Below are 24,507 nucleotides of genomic sequence, written 5' to 3'. Positions count from 1 at the left end.
GAGGGATATCAGATCAAATGAAGTTAGACAAGTACTGTATTAGTCAGAGTCTGCTAATGGCCATAATAAGCAATCCTCCCATTTCAGTGACTTGGCATTAAGACAGTTCACTTCTTACTCCAGGCACAGTCCATTGCGGGTAAGCACAAGGGTTCTGCTCCATGCAGTCAGTCAGGGACCCAGGCTCATTCCATTGCCACTTTTGGGGCCCCCTAAGTCCTCCACTGGATATTTTTGCATCTGGCTTGCAAATGAGGAAAGCAGAAGAGTTTGGAGGCCCACATAGGAGGTTTTCGGGGATGCCTAGAAATGAGATATATCTATCACTTCTAACCAGATTCCATTATCCAGAATTTAGTCACGTGGACCAATCTGATTACTGAGAAATGTGGTTTTTCTACAAGCCTAGGATGAAAATGAAATGGGCTGGTGCAAATAGCCTTTTCTGTCACACAGATATGTAAGCAAGAACAATAGAGAAGCTCATGGTCTAATGGAGGAAGCAGACAAGTTAACAGAGGCAGGAAGGCAAGAAAGAACATGGTCAGGCAGGATGTAACCTGTGTTTATGGTGTTCCTACCAGAAAGTTCTAGAATTGCTGGAAGCCCTTCTGTGGCTCCCCTTCAGAGCTCCTAAGAATTGCTCTTCTAGGGCCCGCTGTAAATATGGACATACTATATGGTCTGGAAAGTTGTGCATCATCGCTGTCCCCTCCATAACAGACCTTCAGGGCCTCTTAGTGCCAACCATCTCTTGTCCCGGCAGCTGCTATGGTGTCCAGCTCTACACAGGCTCCATTTGACTTCATGAGCTGTATCCTGATAAATCTCTGCCTCATGACCCTGCTGTAAGCCTCTTAACATTGAGTTTTGGGACACCCCAAAGCCCCACTTGGCACCTGTGCATGAACTACTGAACAGGGGATGTGAGCTGGTGGATAAATTTCTTTCCTTTTCCTCTCCCATAGGCTATGCTATGCCTCATGTGATGTGGCTTCTCAGAAGATAATCCCTTCAGCTGAAGCCATCAGCCACACATAGGAGAGGCCGGATGAAGAAGTAGAAGCCAGATACCATCCTGGTATTGGTTCTTTTCACTTTCCTACCTTCTTCCTTTTGCCTCCCACTTCTGCCCTATAGAGTCAAGCTCTGTGTCGTAGCGGCTAAGACATCCCCATAGATGCATACAGCTAAAAGCCACTTAGCAGATAGCTTTTCCTCTAATGTCTATCGGTGGGTCCCTGGATGATGGAGAAGTGTTTTTCTTCCCCTTTTCTAAAGATTTATTTATTTAAGTAATCTCTACACCCAATATGGGGCTCGAACTCATGCCCCTGAGATCAAAAGCAGCATGCTCTAATGACTGAACCAGCCAGGTACCCTGCTGCATCAGTATTTTAAGGGTCAGATTCCACTCACCCTGTTCTATTCTGCAGACCTGACTCTATGAGGGTCAAGCTCACCGCCTCTACTGAGTGGAGCCTCCAGACCTTTCCTTTGCTTGTACCTGTACCATTCATTTGTGGATCAATTGTGTACTGGTATTGATTTCTTATTTGGTAACATAACATCTGTATCTCTATGTTTGACTTCTTCTGTGCTACAGACTTTTCTCAAGTTTAAGAACAGGAATTATCGTCTGACAAGTTTGCCTCCTTCCTGCTCCCACACCTTTCATTGCTGTCTTTTGCTTCTGTGCCTTGGCATATGTATGCTGCTCCCTCTGCCTCGAGCTCCATTCTTCCCCACCTCGTTTATGTTATTCCATCTTTTGTAAGCGAGGGACATGATTTGGTAAAGGGAGGGTCACTTGATTCCCACGTAGGACTCACCAAGTCTGTCTCTGATATAACTCAGTCCCCAGCCCCTTTCCAGAAACTAAAGCGCATAGACCTGAGCCCCATCAGCAGTCTTGATCCTGTGTCAGACTGAAGGGGTTGTGGCCACTAATTTCCCGGTTCTGCCTCAGGCTCTGCAGCAGCTGGCTTGGGAGGGCAAGCTTGCTGTCCCTTTGAGACAGGGGGAACAAACATCTCTCTCCATCCTCACCCCACCAACAGCTTGGCAGGACTAGAGGTCCTCAGGATCAATGTGTACATTTCCATCTTGATCCCAACTAGATTATGAGCTCCCTGAGGACAGGGATATTGTCTGCCTTTGTATCTACAACAATATCAGGGACACAGTTGGTGCTTAATAAATATATTTTATTTTTAAGGAAGGAAGAAAAAGGAGGAAGGAAGGACCACGAGGCATCTTGGCCAATCCTGAGTCAAATGAGAGAAATGTGCACTAGTGAGGTAGACAGGGGTCAGGGGGCTGCTATCTCTGTATTTTCAAATTGGGGAAATCTCTGGTGTCTCTGGTGTCTGCCAAGAAGTCAAGAAGTAATCCACAGATAGGAGCTAGGGTCACAGGATGAAAACCACAGGAATACTTGGGCTTCAAAGAAACTAAAAATATCCTCTCTCTGGGGGTACAGTAAGGCTTGGCTACAACATTACAGCTACTCCTGACAAAGTCAAGCCGTGTTCATCTTAAATGTATCCAACAAACTGCTTTTGGAATCAACCAGGACTCAGATCATTCCTACTTTGAGGTAAAATGTGCCTCTACAGTCATAATCCAGCCATTTCTTTTTAAGTGGGTGCTAAGGAAACACCCGCAATAGGGGCAGGCAGGGAGAGAGGGGGACAGGTGACTATCACCACCTGGGGAGGAGGCCAGTAACAGGATACTGGACCAGGCAGGTGGATAACTCCCCCTCCCTTGCTCCATATATTTTCTTTATAGAAATTTTCACTACTGGCCCCTTGTATTTACTTATTGTCTTTCTTTCCCCTTAGCATGCCTGTTCCACAAGAGCGAGGCCTTTGTCCTATTGACCGCTGTATCTCCTCTCTTACATCAATGCCTGGCATTTGGTGACTATTCAAAAATTAGCTGCTAACGAACGAATTAAGGAATATTAAACAATTAGTTGAATCTCTGCCATATGCCGGGCCCTGTCCTTGAGGATGCTGCAAGGATGGTGGGGGAGATAGGCCTGAACATAAATACACCACAGCTCGACACCTGATCTTTCGGAGGTATATCAAGGTTCCGCAGGATCCCCGGGGCTGAAACTCCTGGGGTGTACAGGGGCCTTGGGAAGAAGCCCGTCGTGTGCCAGTAGTGCCAGGGAGCCAGGCGGAGCGGTAGGAGATGCGGCTGGAGACACAGAATGAAACTCCTTGGCTCTTTGCTTGGGTTCTCCGCATGTTTTTCTGACCTGCGGGACCCTTGCCTCTCCTCGCTTCTGTCTGCGGGACCTCGGCCCAAGTAGAATCTCTCTCTGTCGCGGGACCCCAGCCACATCCTCTCGCACCCTGGGAGACGCCAGCCCCGGATCTTCCAGCTCGCTAGCCTGCTACCTGCGAGACCTCCACCTGCCGGCTGAACCCCTCCACGCCGCGCGCACTCCGGTTCCCCGCCCCCTGCCTGCGGTCTGCGGCGTGCAGGACCCCGCCCCGCCCCCTCGGCCAGCAGGACCCCGGCCCCGCCCCGCCCCCGTGGCCCCGCCGCTCTGTCCCGGGGGGCGGGGCCGCGCGCAGCGGCGTCTCCAAGACGGGGGGGCGCGAGGCAGGGGGCGGGGCGACCCCGACGCCGCCCAATCAGCGCCGCGATCACATCCATGCAAATACGAGCACAATGGAGCGAGCCCATCACTCGCCCCTGCAAGCAAGCTTGAAATGGGCTTCTGCCTGAGCGGCAACCAGAATGACCAATGACTCTGTGTTTTGGGCTGGCGAAGCCCAATGGCGTTGCAGGGAAGGCGGGCCCGAGCTGGGTTAGGGTGTCCTTGCAGGGTGTCTGAGCTAAACTTCACCAAATAATAGCTGTTTGTATTTTGGCTGCTGCAGGAGCCATTTTAGGTAAGTTCTTCTCTTAACTTTTTATTTTCCTCCCTGGCCTCCTCTGGCCGGCCTTGTCCGCGGGTCCCTGGCTCCGCCCCGCCGGCCGGGCTGGGGTGCCCCTATGAATGGAGCCGGGATGAGGGGCTGCGGCGGCGCCGAGGCCGGGCCGGGGTCCGAGCGGGGCCGGCGGCGGGCGGCCTGGCGGAGAGCAGGCGGCGGCCTGAGGCCTGAGGAGAGGAGCCGGCCTCCGCCGCGCCCCGCTCCTGCTCGCGCTCAGGCCGCGCTCGGGCCGGGCGGCCGTCCTTGGGAGTGCGCCGCTGCGGGCCGCGCGGAGGGGCGGGGGTCCGGGCAGCCCCCGGCCCCTGGTCTGGCGGGCAGGGGCGGGGCGTGCGGAGGCCCCCCCCCTGGGGCGGGCCGTAGTGGGACCCCCTGGGCGGGCTGGGTCTTGCGGCGCGCGCGGCGGGGGTGACCGCTATTCTGCCGCCGCCCCCGCGGAGAAGTTGCTCTATTGGCGTCCTGCGTCTGTTTGCAGGGGTGGAGGAGGGTGGGCTGGTGCCAGGCTGCTGCTCCGGGAGGGGGCGGGGGCCCCGGCGCGTCCTCGGAGCGCGCTCCCCCTCCGCCCCCTTCTTACGCACTAGCGCGCACTCGCCCCGAAAATTGGAACCCTGGAGGTGTCCAGCAGCCCCGCAGCCAAGTTTTGTGCATTATTAGATTGCATGCTTGAGTTAAAAAAAAAAGAATAATCTGTCTCCTTTAGGGTATTTATTTTCTTCGCTGTTGAGAAGTAACGGGAGCCTTTTGCTCCCAAATTTCCAGGGACATGCTTGTCAGATGTGCAGAGGGTTGGCAGCTACTTGGTTTTTAAAAAGACGCTATTAGGAAATCCCCTCACTAGTGAGATAATTGAAATTTGAGTTTGTTTGCAGCTTCAGTTTTATTTGATCCAATTAAAAATACATAAGCAGGCACTTATATTTGTGTACATAAAGTATTCCTAGTTCCAGTTATGACTGATGTGACTGTGGTTTCGGTAGTGTGGGATCTAATAAGGCAATATAATTCAATTTTCAACTTGTAGGCCCGTGTTCTCCAAATTAGGGTTTATGGACCATTAGTAATCTGGCCAAGGCTTCTAGTGAATCCTTGGCATCTCCAGGCGTCTCTGGAGCTGTTATATGTGCTTTATTCCCTACCCCTTCAAAACTGCTCATTCTGATGTAACAGTTCCATGAACAGAGAAGGTAGACATTTAAAAAAAAAATTTTTTTTTATAATTTTCAGAGTGTCTGCAGTGTTGCTGGAGATTCTGTTACTGTTTCTCAAATGGCATACTGGAATGCAGTCCCATTAGGCCCCCAGTTTTGACATACCTTATGGGGATGTGCTTGTGGAACTTAGAGAGAGAAGTCCTAATAGGGACCACAGTACTGTGCTCCCAAGGCTAACTGTGAGCTGCCTTCCTTTCTGGAGATCTGTAGTCACTGGCTGTGCACTATACAGTAGTTTGTTGACATAAGTTGGTAGATCACATTGGCAACCTCAGGAATATAGTTTTTGTGAACTTTGTGGCTCTTTGGCAGGACAGAGCAAGTTTGAGATCTATGTATGAAAAAATGATTAGGCACGAATCTCCAAGTACGATGGTTTATGCCAGCCAGAACAGGTGGTTTCATATAAGCAATGCGTGACTGTAACCAAAGGCCTGGGAAAATGGGGAGTGGTAAATGATTAATTTTGGGCTTTTTTCTTCCCAGGGCAGATCTAAATGAATTGTGATGGATTATTTAAACTTTTTCTTCATTCATGGGCTACTTACTACTAAAAGCTAACCTTTATAATTTTTTTTTTTCCCTTTGCTAACTTTGGAGTCTCCTTTATAGCAACCAGAATATGATACTGTTTTTGCTGCAGTCTGGCCGTGGGCAAAATAAATCTAGATCTCTTGTGAAATTATTTGTGTCTCGAAGTGCTGTGACAGTCTGCCTGGAATTACATCGGTTATTTCTTTGCCTTTTTTTTTTTTTTTTTTTTAACGTTTAGCTTTTCTGTTGTTACAGTGTGTGGTGACTCAGTGTGATCACTTTTACCATGCTTTTTAATACTCTGTCCTTATCATTATTTTTATAATTTGTTGGTATGGTTGGAAGTTCTCTAAACTCATCGGTATATTCATGCCAACCACACAAGAAGTTGAAAGACCAGTTTGGAGTGAAATGGGAGAGCCGCAAGTAACACTTGCTGTATTTCTGGATTGTCCTTCGGCAGTTAGTTTTTTTCTTTTTGTATTTATTGATTTATTTGTATTTATTGATTTACTATTCTTAAAACATTTCCAGTGCCAAAGAAGATCTCAAGCAGAATCATATCTCTTTAGAAACCAAATCTCATTTGTGATTTTTTTGCCATTACGTTACAGAAAACTTACCAGAAACAGCAGACGTTTGGGCCCCTGTGTCTTAGAGATCTCGTTGATTTATAGAAGTTTCAGACAAGTTTTTCAGTTTTCTTGGAAGCATGGCTTTACCTCCAGCAGAAATTGTGGTTATGTCTTCTACTGTTAAACAGTGAGGAAAAAGGGTTCCATACTCTCAGGCTTGATTCTCACTGTAGGGACCTATGTTTTTCAGTTTTCACAGATAGACTCTGTATTGGTAGTGGCCAAGTGGAGACAAACATGTTCTGAATCCTTGTGAACAGGTTAGAGGATTCAAGGATTCTGCCTGCAAAAATATTTTTGGTATGTGACAGTGACTGTATCTAAATCAACTGAGGAGACTATGTTTTCACTCCCTTCCATCCAGTTTGGCGCTCAGCCCCCTCCCCCCCCCCCCCAGTATAACAAGGTTAGAGATAGTTTCTTTCTTTTTTTTTTTTTTTAAGATTTTATTTATTTATTTGAGAGAAAGTACAGGGGGAGAGTGAGAGGAAGAAACAGACTCCCTGTTGAGCAGGAAGCCCAGTGTGGGGCTTGATCCCAGGACCCTAAGATCATGACCTGAGCTGAAGGCAGAGGCTTAACCAACTGAGCCATGCGGATGCCCTGAAATAGTATTATTTTTAATAAATATTTGGCCATTCACTTTATACTTCCCTTCTTCATACAGAGCTTTAGTTTAATTCAGGTGAAAAGCTGCAGTGAATTCCATGGGACTGCCTGCATTCTCCTGTAGCAGGTTATTATATTGAAAACTCTTTGATACATAAAATAATAGCTAGGGTTTAGATATCTATTTCCAAGAGAACAGGTTTGGGTTTTGTTTTTTTTTTTCCTCCTCCCAATAGAATGTGGCATACTTGTGAGATAAGCAAAAAGAACTAGCACTGAGTAAATACCTGGTGTGTGTCCAGCATTCAGCCAGGCACTGGGGCTGCAGAGATGCACAAACGTCTCCTATTTTCATGGTCACTCCAGGAGGCTGGACAGAAGCTCAGAGAGGTGAGGTGGCTTATTGAAGGCTAGTAGAGCTAGTGAATGTTAAAGCCAGCATTTGAACCCAGATCAGCTGGATTTAAATATTCTTTTCATCAACTGCCCTCTCAAGATTTCTTTGAAAGCTGGAGTGTGCTGTCACGTTAGTGGTATGGGGTTAAGTTCACTGACATAAGTTGTTCTACACACTCATCTATTTTTACTTCTTCATTTCAAGAGTTTGTCACTGAAGAGGCAAATTAGGATACAATAAGGGCACCCTTAACCCCCCTTGTCTCACTAGTGTAGGAGAGGTCCTTGTAGGGCACTTAAGAGTTCAGCCTAGCCTGGTACTAATAGCCATGAAGTGCAGAAGGAGAATGCAGTCACTTTTTCCTTGCCAAAATGTTCTTTTCTTTAGTTCATTTTGTGGAGGCGTTGATACCCTCTTGAGAAATTCTGTTACTTCCATAAAAGTCCTGAAGGTAGTAAAATGGAGTTATTTTAAAATATCCATCCCTGTTCCCATTTCTGAACTAAATTATTTGCATAAAATCCAGAGAAAAATGTTTTCTTTTTGCTTGTAGTACCTATATTTGTTGGTTTTTATCATTTGTAATAGTGATTCTTTACATCCTCCTACACTTACTCTTTTTGCCATTTGCCATCATTGAGACCTTTAGAATCTATAGATCCTATTCTGAGGAGTCCTTTTTTTTTTTAAGTTGATGAACTTTTTTTCTCTATCGTCATAATGGAGGACTTAAAATTTTCTTAGCAAGGGGGAAAACCTGATATTTTAATAGATTTCTGTGATGCTTTTATCCACTGGCTGTTTCAGAAGACTTAACCTACTAAGACAGTATTTGAAAATTTGAGGAAAACCAGGAAGTAGAATTTTAAGATAACTTCAGGACACAAATCAAAATGTAAGTTGGATTTGAATTTTCTAAAAAGGTAAAAGGAGATTTCTATTTTTCTCCTTCTTTATTAGTTAAAGATTCTTGTAGGAAGTATCACTGATCTAATTTTATGGACCAAATATTTTATCAGTAAATTTTAAATATATTTTGAAATTTCTTGTACATTATGTGACCAAGGTGTTTTACTTTTGGAATCTCTATACTTTTTTTTTTTTTTTTTTTTTTACAAAAGATTTACTTGAGAGAGAGCATGCATGCACTGGGTGGAGGGCTTAGGGCATGAGAGGGAGAGAATCCCAAGCAGACTCCCTGCTGAGCAGAGAGCCCAGTGTAGCTCCATCTCACAACCCTGAAATCTACCCTGAGCTGAAATCAAGAGTCAGTCGCTCAATCAACTGAGCTCCCCAGGCGCCCCTGGAATCTCTATACTTTCTGTTTTTAAAATTTCATTTATTTATTTATTTATTTATTTTAAAAAAGATTTTATTTATTTATTTTATGTACAGAGAAGGAGCATAAGCAAGGGGAGCGGGGGAGTGGGAGAGGGAAAAGCAGGCTTCCTGCTGAGCAGGAAGCCCGACAAGGGCTCGATCCCAGGACCCTAGGATCGTGACCTGAGCGGAAGGCAGACACTTAACTGACTAAGCCACCCAGGCACCCCTCTATACTTTTTAATTGTAAGATTGTCTTCATATAGAAGGTCAGGCTTCAGGTTAAAAAGAGGTCTAACTACTGTGGTATCCTTGGCCTTTGGTTCCTACCTGTATAGGTCGAGGCTTTTTATCCTGGGATTCATGGACCCCTAGGTCTGGTCTGTCTGTGAACTCCACAAAATAGCATAGAAAATTTTGTTTGTGCACTTTGATTGGATGTGAGTCCATTCTTTTTGTGATTCTCAAAGGGATCTCTGACTCCCACCCTCCTTCCCTCTACCTTCTCCTTCCCCATCATCTATTCCCATCCACACACAAAAACAATATTGAAAATCATGGATTTAGGTTGTTTCAGAAATAGTTGTTTTGTTAGGAGCAAAATCTTTTCCAGGAGGCTGACTTCGTTGGGCCTTTAGGAGGTTCTGTGGTGTCCTTCTGGTGAAGCACTTGGGTATCACTCCGGGCAGCATCTGGGCAAAGGGTTATCCCCAGAGTTCTTCCTTACCTTATCTTTATGCTTGGGAAGCTGTTCCATACCCTTGATCGTGCACACTGGTAAAAGAGTAAGGGTTAGAGCAGGAGCCATGAGGGCAAACGCAAAACAGTGTTAGAGGGTTCTGGGCCTCTCTGCCTCAACCATCTGCCTCTGCAGATGGGACTGGAGGGGTGGCCATGGCAAAATCTCCTGACATTTTCTTGCTTTGAAACATCTTAATCATTCTGTTACTGCTTCATTCAATATGTTAGGAGGAAAAGGGTTTTTTCCCCCTTACATTGTAAGAGGAACAATTTAAAAATCCCCCCATTTTTATATTCCCCAGACTTCGTATGTGATTCCTTCCAACTTTTCTGTTAAGGTTAATATCAGGTTGAATTTTTCTTAATGTCTGGTTGAGCTTGTGAGCTTATTTTACAGATGACATGGGTATATGTTGAGTTCTGTTAAACCAGATGTTACGGTAGAAAAAAGAATCAAGTGTTAAAATTCTCAGAGCCTTGTTTTATAATTTGCTTAAGTAAAAGTCAAGCAAATTGGTAAAACAAAATTTTAGAGTGACAAGAAAGTTCCAGAAGTAGTCTCTAGGAAGTGGCCAAACTTGAGAAATCCTGGAAATTTTCTCATAGAAGTTCGTTTGTTGGGCCAGACCAGAAGTTGAATAGAAGAAAAATCCATTTTTTTAGTTTGATATGTCATTGGAGGAAAATACCTTAAGCGTGAGGCTGTTTGGGGAAGGGCATTGACTCCAGTGAAGGGATTCTGTTTGGTTTGTTCCTTCCCTAAGTGCATGTGAGCAAAGAAGTGTGCTTGGACTATTTACTTTGGGTTCAAGGAAGCCAACAGTAGTCTAAGAAATTCTTTGAAAGATTATGTCCAGTAAGCCAGTACAGATCATAGATTTTATTTACTGAAAGAAATTTTTTTTTTTAAAGATTTTATTTATTTATTTGACAGACAGAGATCACAAGTAGGCAGAGAGGCAGGCAGAGAGAGAGGAGGAAGCAGGCTGATGCGGGGCTCGATCCCAAGACTCTGGGATCATGACGTGAGCCAAAGGCAGAGGCTTTAACCCACTGAGCCACCCAGGCGCCCCTACTGAAAGAAATTTTATATAATTTAACACAAAGATGTTATCAGTGTTCATTTGTATATTTTGGTCTAACAACTCTTACGAAGTTAGCAGTCTAAATTCAGCTGTAGCTTAGCCTGAAGAAGTTAAGGCACCATCCTTTTTGACCATGTGGCAGAGTTAGAGATAATTGTAAAAATGCAAAATAAGCTTTTCTAGATCAAGGCTACTCATAATCTGCAGATCTGTGCAGGTCTGTGGACTATTAACTGTTTGATGAGGTAAGTACAGCACTTGAAACATGTAGCTGTTTTTACAGCATTTTTTATAAAATTGATTTGTCTGTTGAGTCTATTTAAAAATGTAAGTTTATAGTATAGTCTTTGTTTTAAAAAAACTTTTCCTCCTGGTAATTCATTTTTCTAGTATTTTATAAAAGTATTAGTCTACGGTGGATTGAGAAATAACAAAAAGTTGTGTTTTTGCTTTTGTAATCTCTTCACCCACTGTGGGGCTCAAACCTACAACTCCGAGATGAAGAGTTGCACACTTGGGGCCCCTGAGTGACTAGGTTAAGCTTCTGCCTTCTGCTCTGTTCATGGTCCCAGAATCCCCACACTGGGCTCCCTGCTCAGCGGGGAGTCTGCTTCTCCCTCTCCCTCTGCCTCCACCTCTACCCCCATTCATGTTCTCTCTCTTGCTTGCTTACACATTCTCTTTCTCTCTCTCAAATAAATAAATAAGATCTGGGAGGAAAAAAAACAAAACAAAAGAGTTGCATGCTTTGCTAACTGAGCCAGCCAGGCACCCCCCAAAAGTAGTTCTTAACCCTAGGCAACACTGCTTAAGGGGATAGGTAACATCACATTATCTTGCAGCTTGTTTAGAAATGAACATTGGAGGCCCCATTCGAGACTGATCTGAAATAAATGACCTGGGGTAGAGACCCAGTAATCTTGTTTAGCAAGCGATACTGATGATTTTTATGCACATTTAAATTTAAGAAACATCGTTCTAGATCAGCGCTGTTCAGTGGAAGTTTATGCTATGATGAAAAATGTCTTATGTGCAGGACCTACTAATCATACATGTGGCTTTTGAGCCCTTAAAAGGTGGCTGGTATGACTGAGGAACAGAATTTTAAATTTTATTTAATTTTAGTTCATTTAAATTTAGTCGCATAGTGGCACGGGCATTTGACACCACGGGTCTGGATACTTTGGGGTCCCCCTTTCAGGGTGGGGGTAGCAAAGGTGGATTTTTCTTCCCTTCACTTAGAAAATACAGGGTAGGACAAGACTGTCCTATAGCTTTAAATAAGACTGAGCAAATCATAGAATGAAAGTTGGCACTTATTTGCCCATTTATATTTACCTCTTTTTATCTAGAAGTTGATTTGATGTTAAGAAAATAGTAGGGTCAGAAAATAAATTTAGATCTGTGTCACAGAAGGTTTTACAAACAGCAAGGTAGCTGTTTTAGTGAGGCCTTGTGACCCTTCAGGGCTGTGACTAACATGCACGATGTCTTGCAGTATAACTTCTGAAGCTTTTGTCTTTTCTGTAAAGATTTACGCTTTTAAGTGCAATACTGTAGTTTTCCAGTTCTCAGTAGAAAGTACTGATCACTGGGAATTCTCATCACTTTGGACTGGTTAATGGAGATTTTTCCTATGTAAAGTATTGTTGGTTTATCTTATCACCTTACTTAGAGGACATTTTTTGCATTCTGTAAAGGTAATATTCGTTTTCAATAATATTCACCAAACCTCCCTTGAAAAATTAAGCTGTGTCTTCTGTCCCCTTCCAATATATTTAAAAATTGATTTGTTAAAAGGATTTCTTTTACTCATTCAGGGTTGTATATGCTTCCCTGCCTCCATCCCCATCTACTTGTATTTCATATTTAAACTCCTAAAAATCAGGGATAGCATTGACTCTAATATATTGATCAGTGTCCATAGCAGGACTGGAGGTTATTTTGTGATTGACAGGTAGAAAGAAACATAGCTATAAAAGTAAATAGCTTTTTAAAATGCTGTCCAGACACAGTGAGTCTTTTCTAATTGTACCATAATTTTATTTTATTTTATTTATTTATTATTTTTTAAAGATTTTATTTATTTATTTGACAGAGATCACAAGTAGGCAGAGAGGCAGGCAGAGAGAGTGAGAGGGAAGCAGGCTCCCCGCCGAGCAGAGAACCCGATGCGGGACTCGATCCCAAGACCCCGAGATCATGACCGGAGCCGAAGGCAGCGGCCTAAACCACTGAGCCAGTGACTCTTGAAGCAGGAGAGACAGTAGGGGTGTCCCATGTTGTTTACACCCTCATAGTAGGTTCCTTAAAGATCATGGATAGGGCTGCAGGAATAGCAAAATTTTTAATATAGCAGTGTGTCAGCTTTGTTTATGGCATGAATTAAGGTATTGTCTTCCATTGATGTTCATGAAAAACCAGCACTATTTTAAGTGAATAAGTCAAAGAGAGAAAGATAATTATCATATGGTTTCACTTATTTGTGGAACATAAGGAATGGCATGGTGGACATCAGAAGAAGGAAGGGAAAAATGAAGGGAAATCAGAGGGAGAGATGAGCCATGAGAGACTGTGGACTCCGGAAATCAAACTGAGGGTTTTAGAGAGAAGGGGCGGGAGGGGGGGCAGGTTAGCCTGGTGATGGTCATTAAGGAGGGCATGCACTGCATGGAGCATTGGGTGTTACACGCAAACAATGAATCATGGAACACTACATCAAAAACTAATGATGTACTGTATGGTGACTAACATAACATAATTAAAAAAAAAAAAAGCCAACACTGTTTTCCATTTTGCTGTAGGGACAGTCTTAGTTCTCAGAGTGAGTGAAGATGTCCTGGCAGGTTGTCCTCGCAGGAGTTTCTGTTTAGCTGAAAAGGACACCGGTATGGCTGATCTGGGGGCCTAACATTTTATAACATGCTGCTTTGGGCTCTTTTGTTTGACTTAGTCCAAAGAGTTTCAAGTTCTTGACCTTTAGACATACATTTGGATTACTGCTTTGGGGTCTTCTTATTTATTTAACTTTCTTTTTAGAGAGGGATCGTGCACACGCACGGGGTGGGGAGGGTGTGGGGAAGACAAGCAGAGAGAGAGGGTGAGAGACAATTTCGAGATCTCAAGCAGGCCCCACCCCCACTGCAAAGCCAGACATGGGGCTCAGTCTCAGGACCCTGAGATCATGACTTGAGTCGAAATCAAGAGTTGGACGTTTAACCGACTGAGCCACCCAGGCGCCCCTGCTTTGGAGTCTTAAGGAGTTGAAAAACCTAGTGTGTTGGCACTGAAATCTGATAGTTGACAGATACCAAGTTTAAAATGTTTGTCGGTTCCTTGCTTCAAGTTTGTTCCCATCACTGTCACTAGGTCCCAGAGCTGGGACTGGAATGTTGTTTGAAATGTTACTAAAAGACTGTTTCATAAGCCATGGCCAAATAGCAGTCTTCTTACTTACACAGAGTAGTCCTGCTCTGTCCAGCCTTCTCTGCTCTGATGGGGCATTCCATGCTGGCAGGGCTGTCCCTGGGTACTGACTTGCCCTGTGTTCTGTTGAACTCAGCCTTCTTGCTGCTGTTATAGCTGTGGTTATGGCCGTTATTTCTAGTTGAAGCTTGAAGCGTTGTCAGGGCTTACATAATTCAGCATCTCAGCTAGATTCTTCCAAACCAGAGCATCTTTCTGGCTTCTCAGAATTGAGGAAGAGTAGTGTTGGAAGACACTTTGGAGGCCCTCTAGTCCAATTTCGTCATCTTACGGATGATAGAATGGATATCTAGTCATGTAAATATTTTGTGAGACCATAGAGCTGGTCTATGGCCAAATTTGGCTTAGAGTTCAATTCTCATTTTACTAAGCAGGTCTCTCCCTGATGGATGGTTAAGGTTCGAAAAACCCCCGCTGGAGAATTTCCTTAAGAACTTACAGAAATAATATGGGGAAGTTGTGTTCTGAGATTAGAAGTGAATTTGTGAAAGGCTGAATAATGTTTTTTAATGTTCTCAGAATAGAGATATCAATGAAATTTTACATGTCTTAAATGAATAAGGGTGAGTAGTACTATTTTGGTAACTCTTGTTTACTATGTCTTGTTTACTAGAAACATTTTGGCATGTGCCTCCCTTCTGTATCTTGGTAAAAGGCTTGTGGTACTATTCTGGTAACTCCTGTTTACTATTTTTTGCTTACTAGAAAATTTTGGCATCTCTCTCCATTATATCATTGTGAAATCCTTTGTAAATTTACCTTTGGGTTACTGCAAATAACGTGGACTTTTTTTCCCCACATCTGCATACTCGCTTAGCTTTTCAGTAACTTGGGGTTGGTAGAACAGGTTTCTTCCCAGACCCCCCAGTTACTGGGTTCATAGTAGCAGCTGTCAGTCATTGAGCACTGACTGTGTGACAGGTATGGTGCAAGGCTCTTTCATGGTGTGGTGGTTGTTAGAGCTGCTCACTGATAATCTTTTTTTTTTTTTTCCTTTTCTTCTGGGTACATGGTAGGGTAGCACTTCTCCATGCTTGAAGTTGAGCATGGCTGTGTGACTCGCTTTGGATGTTGAAATTTGAGTGCAAGTGATGTGAGACACTTCTAGGCAAATATCCCTTTTTTTCTGAAAGGAATCTGAAGTGGTTACATAATGTAAGCAGGAAGCCTATGCTTTAAACCACTGAGTTTTTTAAATGGAGTTTTAACTGTAGCATAAACCAACCCATCCTGATAAATATAAGTATACCTGGATTCTCACCATTGATCCTCACGGCTAAATGCTGATATTAGCCCATTTTGCAGTTGAGGAAATGGAGGCAAAGCAATTCTATTTACTTGTCTAGCAGAACTGGTAGCCCCGGCACTTTGAGCCCTACTTTTTTTTTTTTCTTTCTTCCCTCCTCCCCTCATGCCCAGCACTCAAAGATTTGCTTGCCTGTTTGAGAGAGGGAGGGAGAACATGTGAGCGGGGCAGGGGTCAGGGGGAGAGGGAGAGAGTCCTCAAGCAGACTCCCCTCTAAGCATGGAGCTGGACATGGGGCTCGATCCCAGGACCCTGACTGAGATCATAACCTGAGTCAGATGCTTAACTGCCTGAGCCACCCCGGCGCCCCGAACTCTGCATTCTTAAGCACCTCGTAAGTTTGCTGCCATTCTGTATGCTGTACCAACTCTGTACCCGTAACTTCATGCCAGAACTTTTTTTTTAATATAATTTATTTATTTTTTTCAGCGTAACAGTATTCATTGTTTTTGCACAACACCCGTGCTCCATGCAATACGTGCCCTCCCTATTACCCACCACCTGTTCCCCCAGCCTCCCACCCCCGACCCTTCAAAACCCTCAGGTTGTTTTTCCGAGTCCATAGTCTCTTATGGTTCGCCTCCCCTTTCAATTTTTTTTTTTATAAACATATAATGTATTTTTTTTTAATATTTTATTTATTTATTTGACAGAGAGAGAGTTAACAAGTAGGCAGAGAAGCAGGCAGAGAGAGGGGGAAGCAGGCTCCCCGCTAAGCAGAGAGTCCGACGTGGGGCTCGATCCCAGGATTCTGAGATACTGACCCGAGCTGAAGGCAGAGGCTTAACCCACCGAGCCACTCAGGTGCCTCCATATAATGTATTTTTATCCCCAGGAGTACAGGTTTGTGAATCGCCAGGTTTACACACTTCATAGCACTCATGATAGCACATACCCTCCCCAATGTCCATAACCCCCTCCCCCTCTCCCAACCCCACCTCCCCCCAGCAACCCCCAGTTTGTTTTGTGAGATTAAGAGTCATTTATGGTTTGCCTCCCTCCCAATCCCATCTTGTTTCATTTATTCTTCTCCTATCTCCCTAACCCCCCATGTTGCATCTCCATGTCCTCATATGAGGGAGATCATATGATAGTTGTCTTTCTCCGACTGACTTATTTCACTAAGCGTGATACCCTCTAGTTCCATCCACGTTGTCGCAAATGCATGCCAGAACTTCTATTCTCTGTGCAACCCTTTCTCCCGAGGCTCCTGAAGTTCAGGTCCGAGGGTCTCTTCCCAGCATTTATCTTTCCCAGTGTTGTACTGCAGAAACCTCCATTCCTTTTCTGTCATCTGTTACCTGCTTTACTGCCTTCTGGAATTCTGTCTTTCTTATGACGGGGATCATTCCTTGCCTTAGATATCCTTGCATCTCTAGCGTTTTCCGAGTACATTCTCCGCAGGCCACATTCAGCTGCATGAGTGGGAGGCTACCCAGCAATCACAAGGCTTTGCTGCACAGTAGTTAAGGGCATGGCTTTGCAACCAGACCACCAGTTTGAATCCTGGCTCTGCCACTTACTGGCTGTGCGAACCTCCCTGTTCCTCAGTTTCCTCATGTGTGCAATGGAGGTTATAATAATACCTATCTCATATAGTCCTTTTGAGGATCAAGTGAGTTAATTTATGTAAAGCCTTGGAATAATGCCTGGCACATTGTAAGCATGGTCTGTGTTGGATATGATGATTTGAAAGAATCAGGCATCACAGGGCCAAGATGAGTGGAGAGAAATCATTACTGATCTTAGTCTTTCTGATATTAATATTTTAAAGGTTTAATAGCACACTTAATTTAATTTTTCCTTTTATTTAACAGGGATTGCTGAGCAACTCTATACAGGCTCCTCTTCTCTGGGAGGAAAATGACCTAGAGCTTGCCCTCAAAGAATTTATAGGGGAGGTAAGATATACATAAATACATGTATACAGATAATTGTGCTATTGCCAGGTAGTCCCTAAAAAGTGTTCTTTGGGAGTTCAGACAAGGGGGAGGAAGGATATCAGAGAAGGCTTTGAGTCAGGGCATTTATTCGGTTTGGAAGGGTAGACAGGATTTAGATATGGAGACTGGATGTGACAGGGAGGAAGCCGCCAGGTGAAAGGAAACATTAGATCAGAGGCCTATAATAAACATGTTCGTTCATCCACTGGGCAAATGTGTAGTGAACATTAACTGTGTGCTCGGTATTGATGTAAGCCTGGGGGGATGCCGCAGTAAACAAAAGTTCCTGCCCTTAAGGTGCTGTGCTACAGTATTTGGATATACAGAGCCGTAATGTATCAGGTGGTGAGAAGGACTAAGGAGAGTATAGTGACATACAGATTTATATAACTAAAAACAATATGATGATTCATTTCTAGCGTTTTTCTTTGAGTATCTTTTGAAGAACCCAAAGCCAAGCTAAGTGGCTTTTTCATGTGCACCGAGCCATATCTTTGCTATTTTCTGTGCTCATAGTTCTCTGTTCTTTGTTCTTGGCCTGTCAAGGTATTTTCCTTCCTTTGAGACTTGAGTTCAAGTCCCACTGTCTTCATGAGGCTCTCCCCCTCTGTTTCTGCTGGAAGCACCCTCTTTCCTTTCTGCACTTGTCAAGTCAGTTTTGGCCTATATGACTCATGTGGCATTCCTGTTGTTTTTTTTAAGGTTTTATTTATTTATTTGACAGAGAACGCAAGCAAAGGGAGTGGGAGAAGAAGTAAGGCTCCCAGGGAGCCTGCTGCCATGCTCAGTCCTGGACCCTGGGTTCACGACCTGAGCCAAAGGCAGGTACTTAGCTGACTGAGCCACCCAAGCGCCCCTGGCATTTCCTATTGAACTGCCTTTGTCTTTTCTCATATTGTTCGTCATTCTACAAAGTATGTGATGCCCATTTATTTAGTAAACAATTTATCGGGCTTTCAGTTTGTTTCAGCCATGGCCGGGCACTGGGAACTTAAAGATAAATGCACATGGTCTGTGCCCTTGAGGAATGCACAGTCTGTTAGAAGGAGAGAAATGTAAGCTGCTACTACAGACATCAGGATAAATGTCAAATTAGAGCTGTGTCCAGAGTTTGGTTGGAATGCAAGAAGAGGGAGCAACCATCTACTCAGGGGAGTTAAGAGTTTTAAAAGGAAGAAACATCCACATTGGTTCCTGAAAGTTGATTTGGAATTTAATAGCCAGAGATGGGGATTGGCGTCTGTGAGTTCGGAGAACCTTTTGTGTGGGACTTGCCCTGTGCGGGGATGGTGGGCAGGTGGTAAGTTCATTGGGGCTGGAGTGTAGTGCACAGATGTAGATTTGTGGTGGGCGATAGGCCTGGAGGAGTAGATTGCAGATGTTGAAAGGCTTTGAAAAGGATGTAAGGAGTTGAGCTTTGTGTGGGCCCTGAGGAGTCATCATGACCAGAGCGTAGTCTGTGTGCTGTACTTGGGCAGCAGAGGTTGGCTTAGATCAGTGGTGCTCAAATCTTCCTGCACATGAGAACTGCTGGAGAGCTTCAGAAAATACTAGCGCCCAGGCCACACCCAGTAGAATCCTTGTCTGGACAAGGGACGCTGGTACTGGGTTATTGATAAGTTCCCAGGTGACTCCAGTGTGCCGCCCAAGACTGAGAACCTGTGGTTTGAGAGGCCTGATGACAGGTCAGTAAATGCGGAGGCTGTTGCTGTGGCCGGCTAGGAAAGAAGTCTTTGAATAGAGGAATTGGGAACAGGACAAGGGAAGACTGAGCCAGCCATTGTTATTTTTCTTCCGTTTTCTTCCTCTGTGTTTTCAACAAAATTGCGGCCCTCCTCCCCAGGGGTACAAGGTCTAGTCTTTGGGCTTTGAATTCCTCAGAGATTTGTACATAGTAGGTGCTTAATAAACATTCTCCTTGATTAAAGTTCATTTTCTTTTGTTCAGGTACTCAGAGTTGAGTACTTAAGGCATTTTTATTTCATTTGCTTCTTTCCTTTTTTGTTATTAAATAGAAATTCCTTAAGGGACGCTAGTCCCTTAGTAGTAGATGGAAATTACTTAGCTAGTAGATGGAAATGAGACTTTTTAGTCACTTTTACTTCCTCATAATTCCAATTAAATATTTAGGAAGTTAAGATTCAATAATTCAACAATAAGTCTGCATATGGATTTGGTTTATCCGTTTGATCTTTCCTTAATAGTGCAAATAAGTAAGTTTGCCTTTAACTCTTGACATTTGTGTAAACCCATCAGTGGTGATACACTGTTTACTTAAAGAATCCCCAGAAAGTATCTAGATTCTTGAAGTATTTTTTTTGTAAAGCTTTATTTATTTAAGTAATCTCTACATCCAGTGTGGGGCTTGAACTCACGACCCTGAGATCAAGAGTTGCACGCAAGCTCCACCGACTGAGCCAGCCAGGTGCCCCGAGATTCTTAAAATATTAAGGTTTAGCTTCCACAACAACATGTGGAAAGTGAGCCTCAACACTGGATTCTGTTAATTTGTGTAATTCAGGAATTTATCCATGTGGTATATAGAATCTGACTTGCCTTCTGCACTTGAAATAATTTTTCTTTGCCAAATATATTTGTTTCTGAATGGAGATAGTATTCAAAAAATGCCGTGAATCTTTTTTTTTTTTTTAACAGAAATCACAAGCAGGCAGAGAGGCAGGCAGAGAGAGTGGCGGAAGCAGGCTCCCCGCGGAGCAGAGAGCCCGATACGGGGCTCAATCCCAGGACCCTGAGATCATGACCTGAGCCGAAGGCAGAGGTTAACCCACTGAGCCACCCAGGCGCCCCCCATGAATCATTTTTGTGTCAGCTCTTCATTCTCTGTTCTAAGAGAGGGGAATTGGAACATATAGAAATTAAAAACTTTTTTATACTTGACGCCATTCACACCTCCCCTCTGCCATTTGGTATCTTGAAAAACATCAAACCCACAGAAAGTTACGGGGAATGGTACTATTAACACCCATCTCCCCTTTACCCAGATTCGCCAGTTACTGTTTTGCCAAATTTTCGCTTGCTTGCTTGTTTGGGCGCGTACTCCCTCTTTTTAGCCATATCCTTTGAGAGTTACTTGCAGACAGACATTAGGACACTTCACCCTAAATACTTTCGCATCTTCATCCTGAGAGGGTGCGTGTAATTACAATATAATTGTGTCATTCAGGCCACTTGACATAAAAGCAGTACTTAGTCCGTATCTAAATCTTACCGTAGGTCATGTAGTCTCCAGCCTATTTATTTTTCCTGCTCTCAAATCCAGTGAAGGACCGTACATTGTATTAAGTTGTCATGTGTCCTTAACATCCCAGTATCGATTAGTGTGACCCAGTAGTCTCGGGATTTCAGAAATGGAAATGAAAACCTCTGCACAGGCGGCCCAGCTTCCCATCCTTCTTCCCGGCTCGCCTCCACGCTCTCCCCGACTGGCTCAGAGTGGGCCCGCTGAGACTCATGGCAGAGTTCTGAAGTGGAACCTTGCACCCGGGCCAGACCTGCCCGTGCACATCTTCCTGAGGCTGGGAGAGGCTTTATCCTGAACAGGGTTGTTTTTTGTCTTAGAATTAAAGCCATTCCGGTTGCCCAGGAGCTTCACTAAGAAAAAGAAAATGTGGATGCCTGGGTGGCTCAGTTGGTTAAGCGACTGCCATTGGCTCAGGTCATGATTCCAGAGTCTCAACATCGAGTCCCGCATCAGGCTCCCTGCTCAGCGGGGCGTCTGCTTCTCCCTCTGACCCTCCCCCTCTCATGCTCTCTTTTGTTCTCTCTCAAATAAATACATAAAATCTTTAAAAGAAAAAGAACTGTGATCATATTAATGAGACTTTGAGAAAAGATTTTCACAGTTGACTCCAAATCAGCTGGAACCGGGTTGCCTGGGTGGCTCAGTGGGTTGGGCCTTTGGGCCTCTGCCTTCAGCTCAGGTCATGATCTCAGGGTCCTGGGATAGAGCCCCACATCAGGCTCTCTGCTCAGTGGGGGGCCTGCTTCCCACCTCTCTCTCTCTCTCTGCTGCCTCTTTGCCTACTTATGACTCTGTCTGTCAAATAAATAAATAAAATCTTTTTAAAAAGAAGACTATTAAAAAAAATAAAAATAAACCAGCTGAAACCTTGGAAGTTAGTTGTCTTTTGCTGTTTCTTGAGGACTGATTATCATGACCTTTTCCTATTTAGTTCATGGCCTTGCCTTTCCTTCCCCTTGGAGTGATACTGCCCCACTGAAAATGCATAGTTTAACCTAGACTGGAAGCAGTCTAATGCCTAGAAACAAAGTAGGCTGAAGAGTCCTCCTGCCATCTTTATTGTCCCCAGAGAATTTACCTTAGGCTTGCATCTGACTGCTGAAACTACAGTTTCGTATCCTGTTGTGACCAAAACTCACATAATAACTACACGATATATTGTGCCCAGTATACACATATATGTAATTCAAAGGTTTTGATACTCAGTATTTATTCTTACTACTTGTGATGCACTGTATCCACTGTATTCTGTTAAAGATAGTTTTATTAAGATAATTTACATACCATAAAGTCACCTGTTTTTGTCCTATAAAATTTTTAAAAAGATTTTATTATGTTAGGGAGAGAGAGAGAGCAAGTGAGCAGTGGGGGAAGGGGGGAGGAGCAGAGGGAGAGGGACAGACAGATTCACGTTGAGTTCAGGGTTCAATCATAATGACTCTGAGATCATGACCTGAGTCAAAATCAAGAGTCATGCTTGGGGCCCCTGGGTGGCTCAATGGGTTAAGCCTCTGCCTTCAGCTCAGGTCATGATTTCAGGGTCTTGGGATCAAGCCCTGCATCAGGCTCTCTGCTCAGCAGGGAACCTGCTTCCCCCTCTCTCTCTCTGCCTGCCTCTCTGCTTACTTGTTATCTCTCTCTCTCTCTGTCAAAATAAATAAAATCTTAAAAAAGAAAAGAAGAAGAAGTGCTGCTTGTGACCCACTGACTTTCAAAAACAGGACAGCCAGCAGAAAGAGCAATGCCAAGGTGTAGCTAGCTGGTCTAGAGACCACTGTATGTCCGTCCACCAGAGAGGCAAGAAGAAAGGGATGGGCAGAGTCCTGAAACACTGTGCTCACTGGACTCATTGGACTTCCAGTAAATGACCTTGAACTTGACCAGGCTGGCAGTTTTATTCCTTGGTATGGAAGAAGGCGGGGGAGTTCATGGCAGGGAACCGCTGCCAGTTGAGATTTTTAAGTCCACAGGTAAAACTGCTCTGGTGGCAACCATGGCTTGCTTCTCAGGAAGATGAAATTGGCAACTTCATTCTTTGATTGTGGTGCCAGTAGCCCCTGCCCCCCCCCTTAAAAGAAAGAGAGGAAGGAAGGAAGAGAGATCAGTTTGGAGGGGGGCTAGTAGGGAGGAAGGTTGATTTAACATTAGATAATAGAGCCTGAAATTCTTGAAATCCTCATTATTTAGTGGGTTTATGCATAAGAATATTTGAGAAAGTGACTGTAAGGATCCCTGTCTTTGATTAATTTGCTGTCATTAATCTGCTAAAAGAGTATAGAGCACTGAGGAAATGAAATAGGAAACTTTCAGTTTTTATTAGGAGAATGGAAGAGGAGAGGGTGTAAAAAAGGAGACGTAGCTTTGCTCTGTTGGGGTATCTTCATGGTCAGGGGAAACCCTGCATATAGCTACCGGGTATCAGCTGTGCAAACATGAAAGCCCGTGCTAGAAAGGCCCAGAAAGTAGATTTTGCCCATCTAATTTTGGCCCCAGTGCCAGGAAGGCAGAAATATGATAGGACTAAATAAAGTTGAGGCACCCCATTCCAGAGAGCAGAATAATTAAAGCAGACTTTGATTGAGTGCTTACTATGTGCTAGGTACTAATCATTTTATATTTATTCTCTCATCTGACCCTTTAAAACAGTATGGGGTTATAGATAACCTATTACTCCCTCATTTTACTAAGAAGGAAACTGAGGCACACAGAAGTAAAGAAACTAGTTCAGGGTCACGTGGTTACTTGTTCTTACATATCATAGAAGCATGTAGGGCACTGGAGAGCCCGCCTTGAAGGGTGAACCCTCTACTTTCGGGCCATGTCTGCCATGCCATACCGCTTTTCAAGAGCATTGCCTACCTGGCGGATCCCGCGGTCCTCACTGAAGTCATTTCGTCTCCAGGTTGCCACCCTGAAGTTCATTCTTAGAGGCTGCTGACCACAATACTAAAAATAACATTGTCCTAGACAATATTTATAGTTTTTTCACTCCCTCTTGAGTACAGACTGTGCCTTATCTGGGAAATACCACTTATTTTAGGACTCTAGAGTTGGACATTTAAATGGTAAGATTTGTCCAATTTAGCATATTTCAAGTCAGTTCAGCAGGCGTTTGCTTGCTTCCTGCGTGCCCTGCCATACACTCGATGCTGGGGGTAATACATGTGATCCCAGTGCAGCAGGGGAAATAGACAAGACCAATATTTGAACTGCAGTGAAACTAAGTAAGTAGAACAGAGAGAGGAACATACAAGAGGGTAAGATTAGGAAGAACTTCCCAGAGGAGTTAACATCCAAGTTGGGTTTTGAAGGATAAATAGGAGTTTATCAGGTAGGTAGACAGTTGCAGAATAATTACGTGAAAAATGCTGGGAAGATGGACAGAAGCTCCCTTCTGATATTATTGCCATGTGTTTAGATTATTAATGCAATAGAAAGAACTTCCGATTGTAAAATTCCTTTTTTTCCCCGTAGTGTCTTGAAATGCCATCAGGATCCCAGGTTTCAGCAGTAATGCTGTACATGTGGGGATTATGCTTTGAGCCTCTCGTGAGAAGGAAAGATGCTGCCCACGTAGCACGTGCAGGCATGCTGCAGCTTTGGACAGATGCAAACGTCCTTGGGGGAGGCGGTGTTCTTGTAGCCTAGCTCTAACCAAGGCTTTGATTGCAGTTGCTTGGAGAGCTTTTTCTTCTCTCTCTCTCTGTCTTTTTTAAGATTTAGTTATTTATTTTAGAGAGGGAGAGTGTGTGAGAGCGTGCAAGAGCATGGTGGGGAGAAGGAGAGAGAGAAACTCAAGCAGACTCCTTGCTGAGCATGGAGCCCAATGTGGGGTTTGATCCCAGGACCAAGAGCTCACAGCCTGAGCCAAAACCAGGAGCTGGATGCTTAACCGACTGTGCTTCCGAGGCACCTGAGATATTTCTTTTCTTGTGTGAAAATAGTTGATAAATTGTTGTTATTCAGAAGGAATTCAGTCATTCAGCCACAGATGTTTTCTGAGCACTGAGTTTTTGGGGATGGAG

At 44.1% G+C, this 24,507-nt stretch overlaps 1 protein-coding gene across 2 annotated transcripts in view; it reads left to right on the top strand.

Annotated features, from left to right (window-relative positions):
- Positions 1–3,788: 3,788 nt before the first annotated feature.
- Positions 3,789–24,507, top strand: part of CHD6 (chromodomain helicase DNA binding protein 6) — a 195,332-nt gene continuing 174,613 nt past the window's right edge. For both annotated transcript variants that reach the window (XM_045980678.1, XM_045980679.1), the window contains exons 1-2: positions 3,789–3,914; positions 17,095–17,178. The gene's annotated coding sequence lies outside the window, so the exon portion shown is untranslated. The remainder of the gene's footprint in view (positions 3,915–17,094; positions 17,179–24,507) is intronic.

Source organism: Meles meles, chromosome 16 (assembly GCF_922984935.1).
Source record: "Meles meles chromosome 16, mMelMel3.1 paternal haplotype, whole genome shotgun sequence".
Taxonomy (NCBI): domain Eukaryota; kingdom Metazoa; phylum Chordata; class Mammalia; order Carnivora; family Mustelidae; genus Meles; species Meles meles.
The sequence above is the reverse complement of the archived record's forward strand: the minus strand, read 5'-3'. Positions and strand labels throughout refer to the sequence as shown.